Raw genomic sequence first — 12,054 nt, forward strand, 5'->3', positions numbered from 1 at the left:
TGCAGGACCTCTCGCGGGTGGCTCCTTTCCTATGGAATAGCTTGCCTACTGCCATTAAACTCTCCCCTAGTCTTCAATCATTTAAGAAGGGCCTTAAAACCCATCTCTTCAGGAAAGCTTATGGCCTCCCAGAGTAATCTCTACCTTACATACCTGTCTCTTGCTCTCTCCTATGGGACAGTGCTTTGCTCTCCCCTCCAGCTCTGCTTCACTCCCACCCTATCTGATATTTCCTGTCCTAATGTTTCTAATACCCCACCTCCTATAGTCTGTAGGCTCGTTTGAGCAGGGTCCTCTTCAACCTATTGTTCCTGTAAGTTTTCTTGTAATTGCCCAATTTATTGTTACATCCCCCCTCTCAAAATATTGTGAATCTGTTGGCGCTATATAAATGACAATAATAATAATAATCTAAACACAAAATCAGTTGCCTACCCAAATATCACTGCACGTAGGTCAAGAAACTTGAGAGATCTCTTGGTACAGTCACCTGGAAAGAAAATCACCTTAAAAAAATTGGCTAAGTGCACCAATGGGAATCCACAAATGTGGACACTGTAAGGCTTGCCCTTTTATAAAACCTTCAAATGCACTAAGACTCTTAAAGAGTTCAGAATTAACCACTTCATCAATTGCAGCTCCACACGAGTCATTTATGTCATCACATGCTCGTGTGGAGTGCAATATATTGGTAAGACGTATCAAGAACTGAGGAGAGGCACTTTACAACACGTTAATTCCGTGAAAAATCCAAATCTGAGCACTCCTGTTGCTAATCATGTACAGAACTTTCACGATGGAAACCCTAACCAGCTATCTTTTCAAGCCCTAGAAAGAGTTACTCTAAATTCAAGAAAAGGTCATTTAAATTTAATACTTCTTCAGAAAGAGTCCAGGTGGATTTACGAGTTCAAAACCCTTGCACCAGAGGGTTTAAATGAGGAATTTAATTTTACCCTCTTTATTCACCTACACTAGAGGGTTCTGGAGTTCTTTCCTACTATTCCAAGCTTATTCCACACCTATGACTAGGTGCCCATTAATGGTCCCCCCTTTTTTACATCCAGGACCTAGTATCCCATTAATATATATGTGATCCACTAGAGCCTTAATGGTCCTTCTCATTCCCACATCAAGTTTCTCCATCTACCTCAGTGCCTATTTTACAGAGCCACAACAGGGCTATGGCAGTTAATAAGTACATCTATAGTGGAACTCATAGACTATAAACTCATATTTCGACAAGCATTTTTATACACTGTGAGGTTGATTCCTTCTTGAAGCCCAGAGAAACTTGGGTATCTAAGTTTCAATACGTATCATCGGAACGGCACTTGATAGGACAATAGGGTCTTGCATTGGATCTTTAATTTTTGAACAACCGTGATAGTTTATTTGCCAGGACACTATGACAAAAAAAAAAAAAGGGTTGTAGAGCAAGCATCTTAAACATTAGGATAAATTAACATGCATGCTCGTAAGTCGAATATGTATCAACATCCTTTTGACCCCTATGAAGCTATTAAATCCGAGGTGCTCCTTTTACCCTTATTTCACCTTATGACAGTTTAATCCCATTTATGGCGACAATGTCAAGGTACTACCTGTCACCATGTTTGTATCCTATTTACATGTTCTAAGTATTATTGCTTGCTAACCAGTCACAGCATACGACATTCACTTATCATTGGAATTCTCTTTTTATTTTCAACATCGTGTCCCTTTGCTGCCTTTAATGTACATCACTGGTATATCAAAATCCAACAGTAGCCTTAAAAGCTCGACATTTAACGATTATTGGGGGTTAATAATTGATCTTTGGAATGTTGCATTGATCTATTATTATTATGATCAATTTTAGCGTATGCCATCTTGGGAGGTAGTGATTTCCGTGTCCCGTGTTGTAACATTAGTCAATAAGTTTAAAACTGCTGATTCGTTTTAATTCAGCACTAATACAGTGCACCTTTGTTAATTTCATCTGACGCATTGTGTAATTAAATGGTAAGAGGTTAAACAATTCCTAAATAATTAGATGTTAGGTCAAACCAGACTAGGAGAGGTTAAATCATTTCTTTAACTAAAAAACCTCGATGTTCTTGTAAATTAGACCAGAAGGGGTTAAATAATCCCTACCATTCTGAGCTTACGTATAGCACCTGGTTACTTCACTTTTACGCCACGTCGGGATTGGCTGATTGATAATAGTCGATTTTTCAAACTCTCCTATCAGAACATCTCTCTCCCATTATAAAGTTGGTTACTTACCACACATCGGTTCCCCTCTGATGAGTTGTGGGCGAAACGTAACAGCTTTGGTGTGTGTTTGACCTGTGGACACCACACAACCCTCTGAATCCAGAGTTCTTTTCGTGTTATTTTCTGGGTGGGCGAAGGTTGCTTGATCTCTCTATCGGTTAAAGGTAGTCACGACCTGTCAGTGATTTATTTAACTTCACAATATTTGCAGCCCATTTATAATTGTTTCCCAGTGTATATAACAGGTATAGTGTTTTATTGCACCTAGGCAATATTTCAAGTAACGGCCACATCGGCATTTTATTTTATACAGTTAATATACTGGGCTTATATTCTACTTAGTGCAGTTATTTCTCACATTCTGCATCAATTATACACATTACTAGTGTTGCACTCATCTGGGCACAACACTATTTATGTAGACTTGCACATTCTATACACATTTTTTCGCTTGGTTTCATTGATAACCAGATTTATTGATGTGGGATCGAGCACTGGAAGTTCTATTTAAGATAAAGTAATTAAAAGTAATAAAGTAGAACAGGCATTAATACACAAAGTGACCCTAAGTGCTCGCAGGGCAATAGCCACGGCGTGGCTGTCGCCGGAAGGCCCTGATATCCAAACCATAGTACCCAAAATAAAGGACTGCAGGCTTATGGATGACCTGACGGCCAGGGTGAAGGGATCTGTGGAGAGATTCCTGAAACTATGGGAACCTTGGGACAATTGCGCTCTGGCTGATCGAAGAGGCTAGTAAATAGGCCCGTGGCTATTTGACTGGGTGCGGACGAAGGTGGGGACCGTGTTTTTTTTCATTTCTGATCATTGTTCAGTGGTATCCCCCTTCTCCCCCCTCCTCCTCCCCCCCATTCTTCTTTAAGCATCCTTTAAGGGACACTCTCCGACAGAGGTGGGTTCCTCCTTGTCTCGTACCTCTCAACTTCCTCATCTTTTCTCTGAGGGGGACTCCCCGCCTCTTCCCCCCTTTTTTTCTTCTTATCCTCTATCTGGACTTTTTCCTCTTTTCTCCTTTTTCTCGCATTCTCTTCTTTCCCTTTTTTTTTCCTCTCTCTTTTTTTCTCTTCTCGCTAGCCTGTTTGACGGATTGGACGGTACAGTGGAATCGTTTGGCTACCCTGACTGGGTGTCACAGAGCTTTGACAATCCTCATGCAGGGCTTGAATAAAAGTTTAAAAATGTTCTCGACAGGGAGGCAACCCATGAACGATCCGGGACCGGGTCGTGAGGGGGATTGCCATTAGGCCAGGCTTGGGTTGCGTACAAATTTATACAGACTACGCGCAGAAGAGCTGGCTGCTGCGTAAGTTAAATGGTTACAGTACATTCGCAATACCAGACGATTAGGCATAGAGAAATGATAACATGTGTTTTCTTATATTAAAAGTGGAGTAATAAAAGTCGACATAGGATGTGTACTGCCGCATAACGTTGTTACTTATGTATAAGTGATTGCCATGTCCTGAGTCTGGCTTCTGCGCAAGCCCCATTGTTGCTATTGCCTTTCTCTGTCGAATTCAAAAATAAATAAAATAAAAAAAAAAAGTAATAAAGTAAGATAAACATTGTTCTTTGCAGTTAACACCGAGCAGAGGACACTGAAAACGTTTAAACAGGTCCTCATTGCTCTTATTACTACATGGGGTGTCACATCTCCCGTATCTGGAGATGCCATTTTATGGCAGGATAGCTACACCATATTTATTATTTTGTTTAAACTATATTACTCTGTTTTTTTTTCATCATTATCATAGATCGTCTATTGATCGACTGATCCTGGCCAGCTTTTCCAGGTAGTTTACATATACACTGCTCAAAAAAATAAAGGGAACACAAAAAATAACACATCCTAGATCTGAATTAATTAAATATCCTTCTGAAATACTTTGTTATTTACATGGTTGAATGTGCTGACAACAAAATCACACAAAAATAAAAAAATGGAAATCAAATTTTTCAACCCATGGAGGTCTGGATTTGGAGTCACACTCAAAATTAAAGTGGAAAAACACACTACAGGCTGATCCAACTTTGAGGTAATGTCCTTAAAACAAGTCAAAATGAGGCTCAGTAGTGTGTGTGGCCTCCACGTTCCTGTATGACCTCCCTACAACGCCTGTGCATGCTCCTGATGAGGTGGATGGTCTCCTCCCAGACCTGGAATAAAGCAACTGCCAACTCCTGGACAGTCTGTGGTGCAACGTGACATTGGTGGATGGAGCGAGACATGATGTCCCAGATGTGCTCAATTGGATTCAGGTCTGGGGAACGGGCAGGCCAGTCCATAGCCTCAATGCCTTCGTCTTGCAGGAACTGCTGACACACTCCAGCCACATGAGGTCTAGCATTGTCTTACATTAGGAGGAAAAGTAAGTAAAAAATGTGTATCATAAACCGCATAGGGAGGTAAGGCCCCTGAGTCGGGTATAGTAATAAACAATAATAGTGACAAAAAAAATTATATACAACCTGACCACAGGCGAATGGCAGAGTATTATCTATAAAATAAGAATAAAGAATAACATAGTGTATACTGTGTATTAAAATTTGGTGAATAATATGAGGATGGACTACCACTCACATTTACCAGAGCCGTACCAGGCTCTGTATAGCAGGCTCAAAGGTGCCAATACTGGCTAGCGAAGCTCCAAGGCAAAAATATGCAGGATTCCGTGGTAAAAAAGAATTTATTTTATAAATAAAAATATCAATGTAGCGGAGGGCAGGTATTAAAGACCACAATCTCCGCTGGTTCCACGAGTACATCCACAGTCAGCGCTGAAGGGTAAGACAAATCCCCAAATCCTCCCAATAACCGGACGAAACACAGTCTGGGAGTCAACTAACTCGTTTTATTCACAGCTGGCATATTTATACAGTTCCCCATGCAAGGGGTTTCCAGACAGTAAATCCAGGGGATTTCTCCCATCATACATTGTAACTTTCCCAACAGGCTGTGCTGCACGAGAAGGATACACCCACTAAAATGGACGATTAAGTGGATTATCCCCTCGTGCAGCAGAACTGACAATCTATATTAAAATACGGTTTTCACATTTTATTCGGTAGATTTAAATGACCGAACGTTCGGCAGGTAGCTGGGGTCTGAGCGCACCTTTCGTGAGAATACCGCTCAGATCCCGGCGGAATTGACCGAACGCCGCACAAATATAACTTTACATAGAAGTTCCCCTCAATCTGTCGAACATATCCAGGGGAACGATTCTACCGAAAAACCGGGCTCCCGAATGGCTTGGAAGTGCAGCGGTGCTCGCATCATCGAGTAGCCGTTTTTGGTTCCAGGCACTCGACGACCAAGCACCGCTGCCAAATAGACGAATCCAAGATGGCCGACCGCCGCATGGTCGGTAGTCGAACGACGGCCACCCAGAATAGTCTATAATTACCGATTGCAACATTGTTGCAATCGGTTAACAATTGCCACACGACCCTAAGTGTGTGGTCTATCAGGGGAGCCCTTATTCGTTCGGCGAACGGCTTAAGTCACCGCTGTTCGTCGAACGAAGTCTTTGTATGCTGGTAGCTTACGGCTGCCAGCATGCGAATCGCCCTAACATAACACATACACAGCAAATATACATGGCACATAATACAGCCTCCAGACAACCTTCCCAGATTATAGTTCCACAGTGGCTAGGTTTGCCACAATGCTCCCCCAAAATCAAGCCGGCATACACAGTCTGATCCCAACGGATCGGCTTGGGGAGGTCCGGGAAAATACTCACAGATCACTTTTCAAGTTCAGTTTGTCTAGATAACCCGTCGGCGTTACCGTTTTGCTTCCCTGGGCGATAGTGTATCGTAAAGTCAAAGGGCTGCAGCGCCAAACTCCAGCGCAGCAGCCGGCCGTTGTCTCCTGCTACACGGTTAAGCCACACCAACGGGTTGTGATCTGTGAGTAGGGAGAAAGGTTGTCCGTACAAATAGGGCTGTAATTTCTTAAGGGCCCACACCACGGCCAGGCACTCCTTCTCAATGGCGGCGTAGCTTACTTCGCGTGGTAATAGCTTTCGGCTCAAGTATGCTACGGGGTGTTCTCCGCCATCAGGTCCAACTTGGCTCAGCACTGCCCCCAATCCAAACATTGAAGCGTCTGTGTGGACAAGAAATCGTTTAGTTGGATCAGGAGCATTCAGTACTGGAGCATTGATTAGTGCCGTTTTTAGTTGTTGGAAGGCCTGGTCACACTCTGGGGCCCAGATAACCTGTCGAGGAAGATTTTTACGGGTCAAGTCAGTCAGGGGTTTGGCCAGGGCGCTATAATTGGGTACAAACTTCCTATAGTACCCGGCGGTACCTAGAAATGCTAACACCTGGGTTTTCGTTCTAGGGGTTGGCCATTTAGCTACCGCTTCTACTTTAGCAGGTTCGGGTTTCTGTCGCCCGCTTCCCACCCTGTGGCCCAAGTACTGCACCTCTGCCATCCCTATATGGCATTTACTGGGTTTCAGCGTCAATCCTGCCTCTCCAATGCGATCGAGTATGGCCCCTATGTGTTGTAGATGTTCGGCCCAGGTCTGACTGAATATAGCTATATCGTCTAAATAGGCACAGGCGTATTCCTGGAATCCATCCAGTAGCCGATCTACCATCCGCTGGAAGGTTGCCGGAGCGTTTTTCATCCCGAATGGCATGACCCTAAATTGATACAAGCCAAACGGGGTGACAAACGCCGACTTAGGGATGGCATCCTCGGCTAGTGGAATCTGCCAGTATCCTTTGCATAGATCTATGGTAGTGAGATACTGACCCCGTGCCATCTTATCCAGCAGCTCGTCTATCCGGGGCATCGGGTAGGCATCAGACACCGTTTTGTCATTTAGCCTCCGGTAGTCGACACAGAAACGTGTCGTGCCGTCCTTTTTGGGTACCAACACTACCGGCGATGCCCAGGGGCTATCTGAATGCTCGATCACCCCTAGCTGTAACATTTCCGCTATTTCCTTTTCCATGTGAGCCCTGACGGCTTCAGGAACGCGGTACGGAGTCTGCCGCATGGGTAGCTGTCCTGGGGTTTCAACTCGGTGGGTGGCCAGCTGAGTGTACCCTGGTAAATTGGAGAAGGTAGCTCCTTTCGCTACGATCAACTCTTGTACCTGGGCACGCTCCTGTGGGCTTAGCCGCTCCCCCAGCTGAACCCCCTTGGAGGGCTCGGTCTGCTCCTCCGGTTCCAATAGGTCGGGTAGGGGTAAATTCTCCTGATCCTCCGAGGCTGAGGCGCATATCGCCGCCACGTCCTCTATCCTCTCATGGTAGGGTTTGAGCATGTTCACATGGAGCATGCGTCTCTTCCCTACCCCTGAGCAGGGGCCAATCACGTAGGTGGTGTCACACTTCTGTTCCACCACCTGGTATGGGCCTTGCCAGATGGCCTGCAGCTTGTCTGTGCGGACAGGTTTTAAAATCAAAACCTTCTGTCCCACCTGAAAGCTGCGGTCCCTGGCTCCCTTATCGTACCAACGGCGCTGGCGTTGCTGGGCCGCCTGAAGGTTGGTGCGCACCTCCTGAGTCAGCGCCTCCAGACGGTCCCTGAACTCCAGCACGTAGGATACGATAGGGGTTCCATCTGGGCTACTCTCTCCCTCCCAATGCTCTCTAATGAGATCTAATGGTCCCCGCACCCTCCTCCCGAATAACAATTCAAACGGGGAAAATCCGGTGGACTCTTGGGGTACCTCTCTATAGGCGAAAAGTAAATGGGGTAGAAAACGTTCCCAGTCTCGGTGTGCCTCCCCAAACGTACGGAGCATTTGCTTTAACGTACCATTAAATCTTTCGCATAAACCATTGGACTGGGGATGGTATGCGGAATTTATTATGGGCTTAATGCCACATATTTTCCATAGTTGCTGAGTGACCTCGGCGGTGAATTGGGTGCCCCTATCAGATATTATTTCTTGGGGAAACCCTACCCGGGAGAATATTTTCATCAATGCCTCGGCTACTGTCTCGGCATGGATATTTGAGATAGCTACGGCCTCGGGGTATCGGGTGGCATAGTCCACTACCGTCAAGATATACTTTTTACCGGAGGGACTGGGTTTGGATAGTGGCCCCACTATGTCTACGGCCACTCTACTGAACGGTTCGGAAATGATCGGGAGGGGACATAATTTCGCTTTGTGGCGGTCACCTCTTTTGCCTACTCGCTGACATATATCACAGGACGTGCAGTAGTGTCTCACATCTTTAGAAATCCCTGGCCAGAAAAATGCATGTGTCAATCTATATCGGGTGCGAGTCACCCCTAGATGTCCGGATAAGGGTATATCGTGCGCAATCTTAAGTAGCTCGGGCCGGTACTTTTGGGGAACCACTAACTGTTTGGTAGACACTGTGGCGGACCCCCCCACTCCTCGTTCTGCAATGCGATATAGTAGCCCTTTTTCCCACGTATACCGCTCCCCCTCTGTCCCCGCTTGGTCATTGCGTACCCTGTCCCTATACACCTGTAATGTGGGATCTGCTTTTACCTCGGCTTCAAACTTAGCTGGGGTATCCCAGGACATACGTATCGGGTGAGGGTCTTGGTCTCTTACCTGAGCCTCAGAGTGTGTAGGTGGAGCCGTGGTGCGGGCTTGTTGCCGGGTGGTGACTGGTTGTGCCTCTTGGTAGGGAGCTTGGGGAACAAAAGCAGAGGTCATCTGTCCTAGGTCATTCCCCAGTACCACATCCGCAGGTAGGTTTTGCATGAGACCTACTTCTACAACTCCCTCCCCCACACCCCAATTCAAATGTACTTTAGCAGTGGGCAAACGGTACACTGCTCCCCCTGCTACCCTCACGGCCACTGATCCCCCAGTGTGAGCGGTCCCGGAAACTAGGTGGGGTGCAATCAAAGTGAGGGTGGCTCCGGAATCGCGAAGCCCCTGTAACTCTTTCCCCTCCAGCGTTACCAGCTGCCGATGATGTTGTCTGTTGTCAGTAGCTCTGACCGACATCACCTCATGTAATACTCCTAGTGGTTCCTCCGGTTGTACACTCCACAGTTCTTGGGCCGCTGGTTCCCGCTGATAATAGTGGGCTGCAGCCCTTGGGGCTGGGTTTGGTCGGGCTTGGTTCCAGGTGGGTCTGCCCCGGTTTTGGGTGCATTCCCGGGCTATATGCCCCCACTGTTTGCAAGAGTGGCACTGGATATTGGCACGGCCGTTGTACCGGGAAGCCGGTGGTACATTCCCTGGGGCCGTGCGAAAAGGGGTTGTAGTGGGACTTGGGGTAATGGGAGTGCTGGGTGACCCCGTGGGTCGTGGGTAGCCCTTGGAGAGGGTTACCTGATGTCTCCTTGCGTCAAAATGCTGGTCGGCCAATTGTGCCGCCTCGGTTAGGGTGAGAGGTTTCCTGTCTCTTACCCATTCTTGGGTCATTGGAGCTAGTCCATCAAAAAATTGCTCCAGCAGTAGTAACTGCCGCAATCCTTCCATGGTCGTGGCTTGGCTCGCTTGTATCCACCCTTTGGATGCTTGGTCTAACTTGTGTGCCCACTCGGCATGTGAGTCTTTCTCTGGTTTCTTTAGGTCTCTAAATTTTCGCCGGTAGGCTTCTGGGGTGATGGCGTACCGGTCTAGTATCGCTCGTTTTACTTTCTCATAGTCCTTGCTGTCCTCGCTGGGTACAGCGCGGTATGCATCGGCTGCCCGCCCTGCTAGTCTGCTTGCCAGCAGGGGGACCCATGTGGGTCGTGCCAAGTCATGTAAATCACACAGCCTCTCAAAATCTTGTAAAAACCCATCGATTTCCTCCTTCTCCTCGCAAAATACTTTAAATGCTTGATAAGGAACTTTGGGTGGTACCTGGCTGTGTGATGACTCGGTCGTGGTCCCGGTCCGAGGGGTTGCATACTGTGGGCTGTGTGCCATCACGTACTCCTGCACATTCGCCATTACTAGGTTCATCATGTCCGCTGATATAGGCTGTGGTAAAAATGCCAGCCTGGTCCTCATTTCTCTCTCATAGAGCGTTTCTTCCATGACTACTGGGGGTGTAGCGCTGCGGGCTTGGTCTCCCTCCATTAGCTCGGCAATTAGTACAGCCTTAGGTTTGCTGCTGGCTACTTTACCCCTGGCTTCCAGTAGATCTTTTAGTGTCTGTTTCTTTAATTTAGAATAATCCGTCTCCATTCACTTCGGTAGTCGGTTCTTTCGTTGGGTTCTGCTTGCCATTCCCTTTTCCTCCTTCAGCAGTTACGATTTGCACGAATTGCGCTCTTTCGGCTGTAAGGTCGGATCCCGTCGCTTGCCACCAATTGTAGCGGAGGGCAGGTATTAAAGACCACAATCTCCGCTGGTTCCACGAGTACATCCACAGTCAGCGCTGAAGGGTAAGACAAATCCCCAAATCCTCCCAATAACCGGACGAAACACAGTCTGGGAGTCAACTAACTCGTTTTATTCACAGCTGGCATATTTATACAGTTCCCCATGCAAGGGGTTTCCAGACAGTAAATCCAGGGGATTTCTCCCATCATACATTGTAACTTTCCCAACAGGCTGTGCTGCACGAGAAGGATACACCCACTAAAATGGACGATTAAGTGGATTATCCCCTCGTGCAGCAGAACTGACAATCTATATTAAAATACGGTTTTCACATTTTATTCGGTAGATTTAAATGACCGAACGTTCGGCAGGTAGCTGGGGTCTGAGCGCACCTTTCGTGAGAATACCGCTCAGATCCCGGCGGAATTGACCGAACGCCGCACAAATATAACTTTACATAGAAGTTCCCCTCAATCTGTCGAACATATCCAGGGGAACGATTCTACCGAAAAACCGGGCTCCCGAATGGCTTGGAAGTGCAGCGGTGCTCGCATCATCGAGTAGCCGTTTTTGGTTCCAGGCACTCGACGACCAAGCACCGCTGCCAAATAGACGAATCCAAGATGGCCGACCGCCGCATGGTCGGTAGTCGAACGACGGCCACCCAGAATAGTCTATAATTACCGATTGCAACATTGTTGCAATCGGTTAACAATTGCCACACGACCCTAAGTGTGTGGTCTATCAGGGGAGCCCTTATTCGTTCGGCGAACGGCTTAAGTCACCGCTGTTCGTCGAACGAAGTCTTTGTATGCTGGTAGCTTACGGCTGCCAGCATGCGAATCGCCCTAACATAACACATACACAGCAAATATACATGGCACATAATACAGCCTCCAGACAACCTTCCCAGATTATAGTTCCACAGTGGCTAGGTTTGCCACAATCAATATAAAATAACAGACTCCCGGTTATAAGGGGGTGGAACCCAAACAACAAATGTTATAAAATCAAGGTATCCACTTACCCCAAACAAAGTAAACCGTCGGAGTAAGTATAGAGAACAAATACTATTTGTTCTCTATACTTACTCCGACGGTTTACTTTGTTTGGGGTAAGTGGATACCTTGATTTTATAACATTTGTTGTTTGGGTTCCACCCCCTTATAACCGGGAGTCTGTTATTTTATATTGATATTTTTATTTATAAAATAAATTCTTTTTTACCACGGAATCCTGCATATTTTTGCCTTGGAGCTTCGCTAGCCAGTATTGGCACCTTTGAGCCTGCTATACAGAGCCTGGTACGGCTCTGGTAAATGTGAGTGGTAGTCCATCCTCATATTATTCACCAAATTTTAATACACAGTATACACTATGTTATTCTTTATTCTTATTTTATAGATAATACTCTGCCATTCGCCTGTGGTCAGGTTGTATATAATTTTTTTTGTCACTATTATTGTTTATTACTATACCCGACTCAGGGGCCTTACCT

Source organism: Pelobates fuscus, chromosome 12 (genome assembly GCF_036172605.1).
Source record: "Pelobates fuscus isolate aPelFus1 chromosome 12, aPelFus1.pri, whole genome shotgun sequence".
NCBI classification, from domain to species: Eukaryota; Metazoa; Chordata; class Amphibia; order Anura; family Pelobatidae; genus Pelobates; species Pelobates fuscus.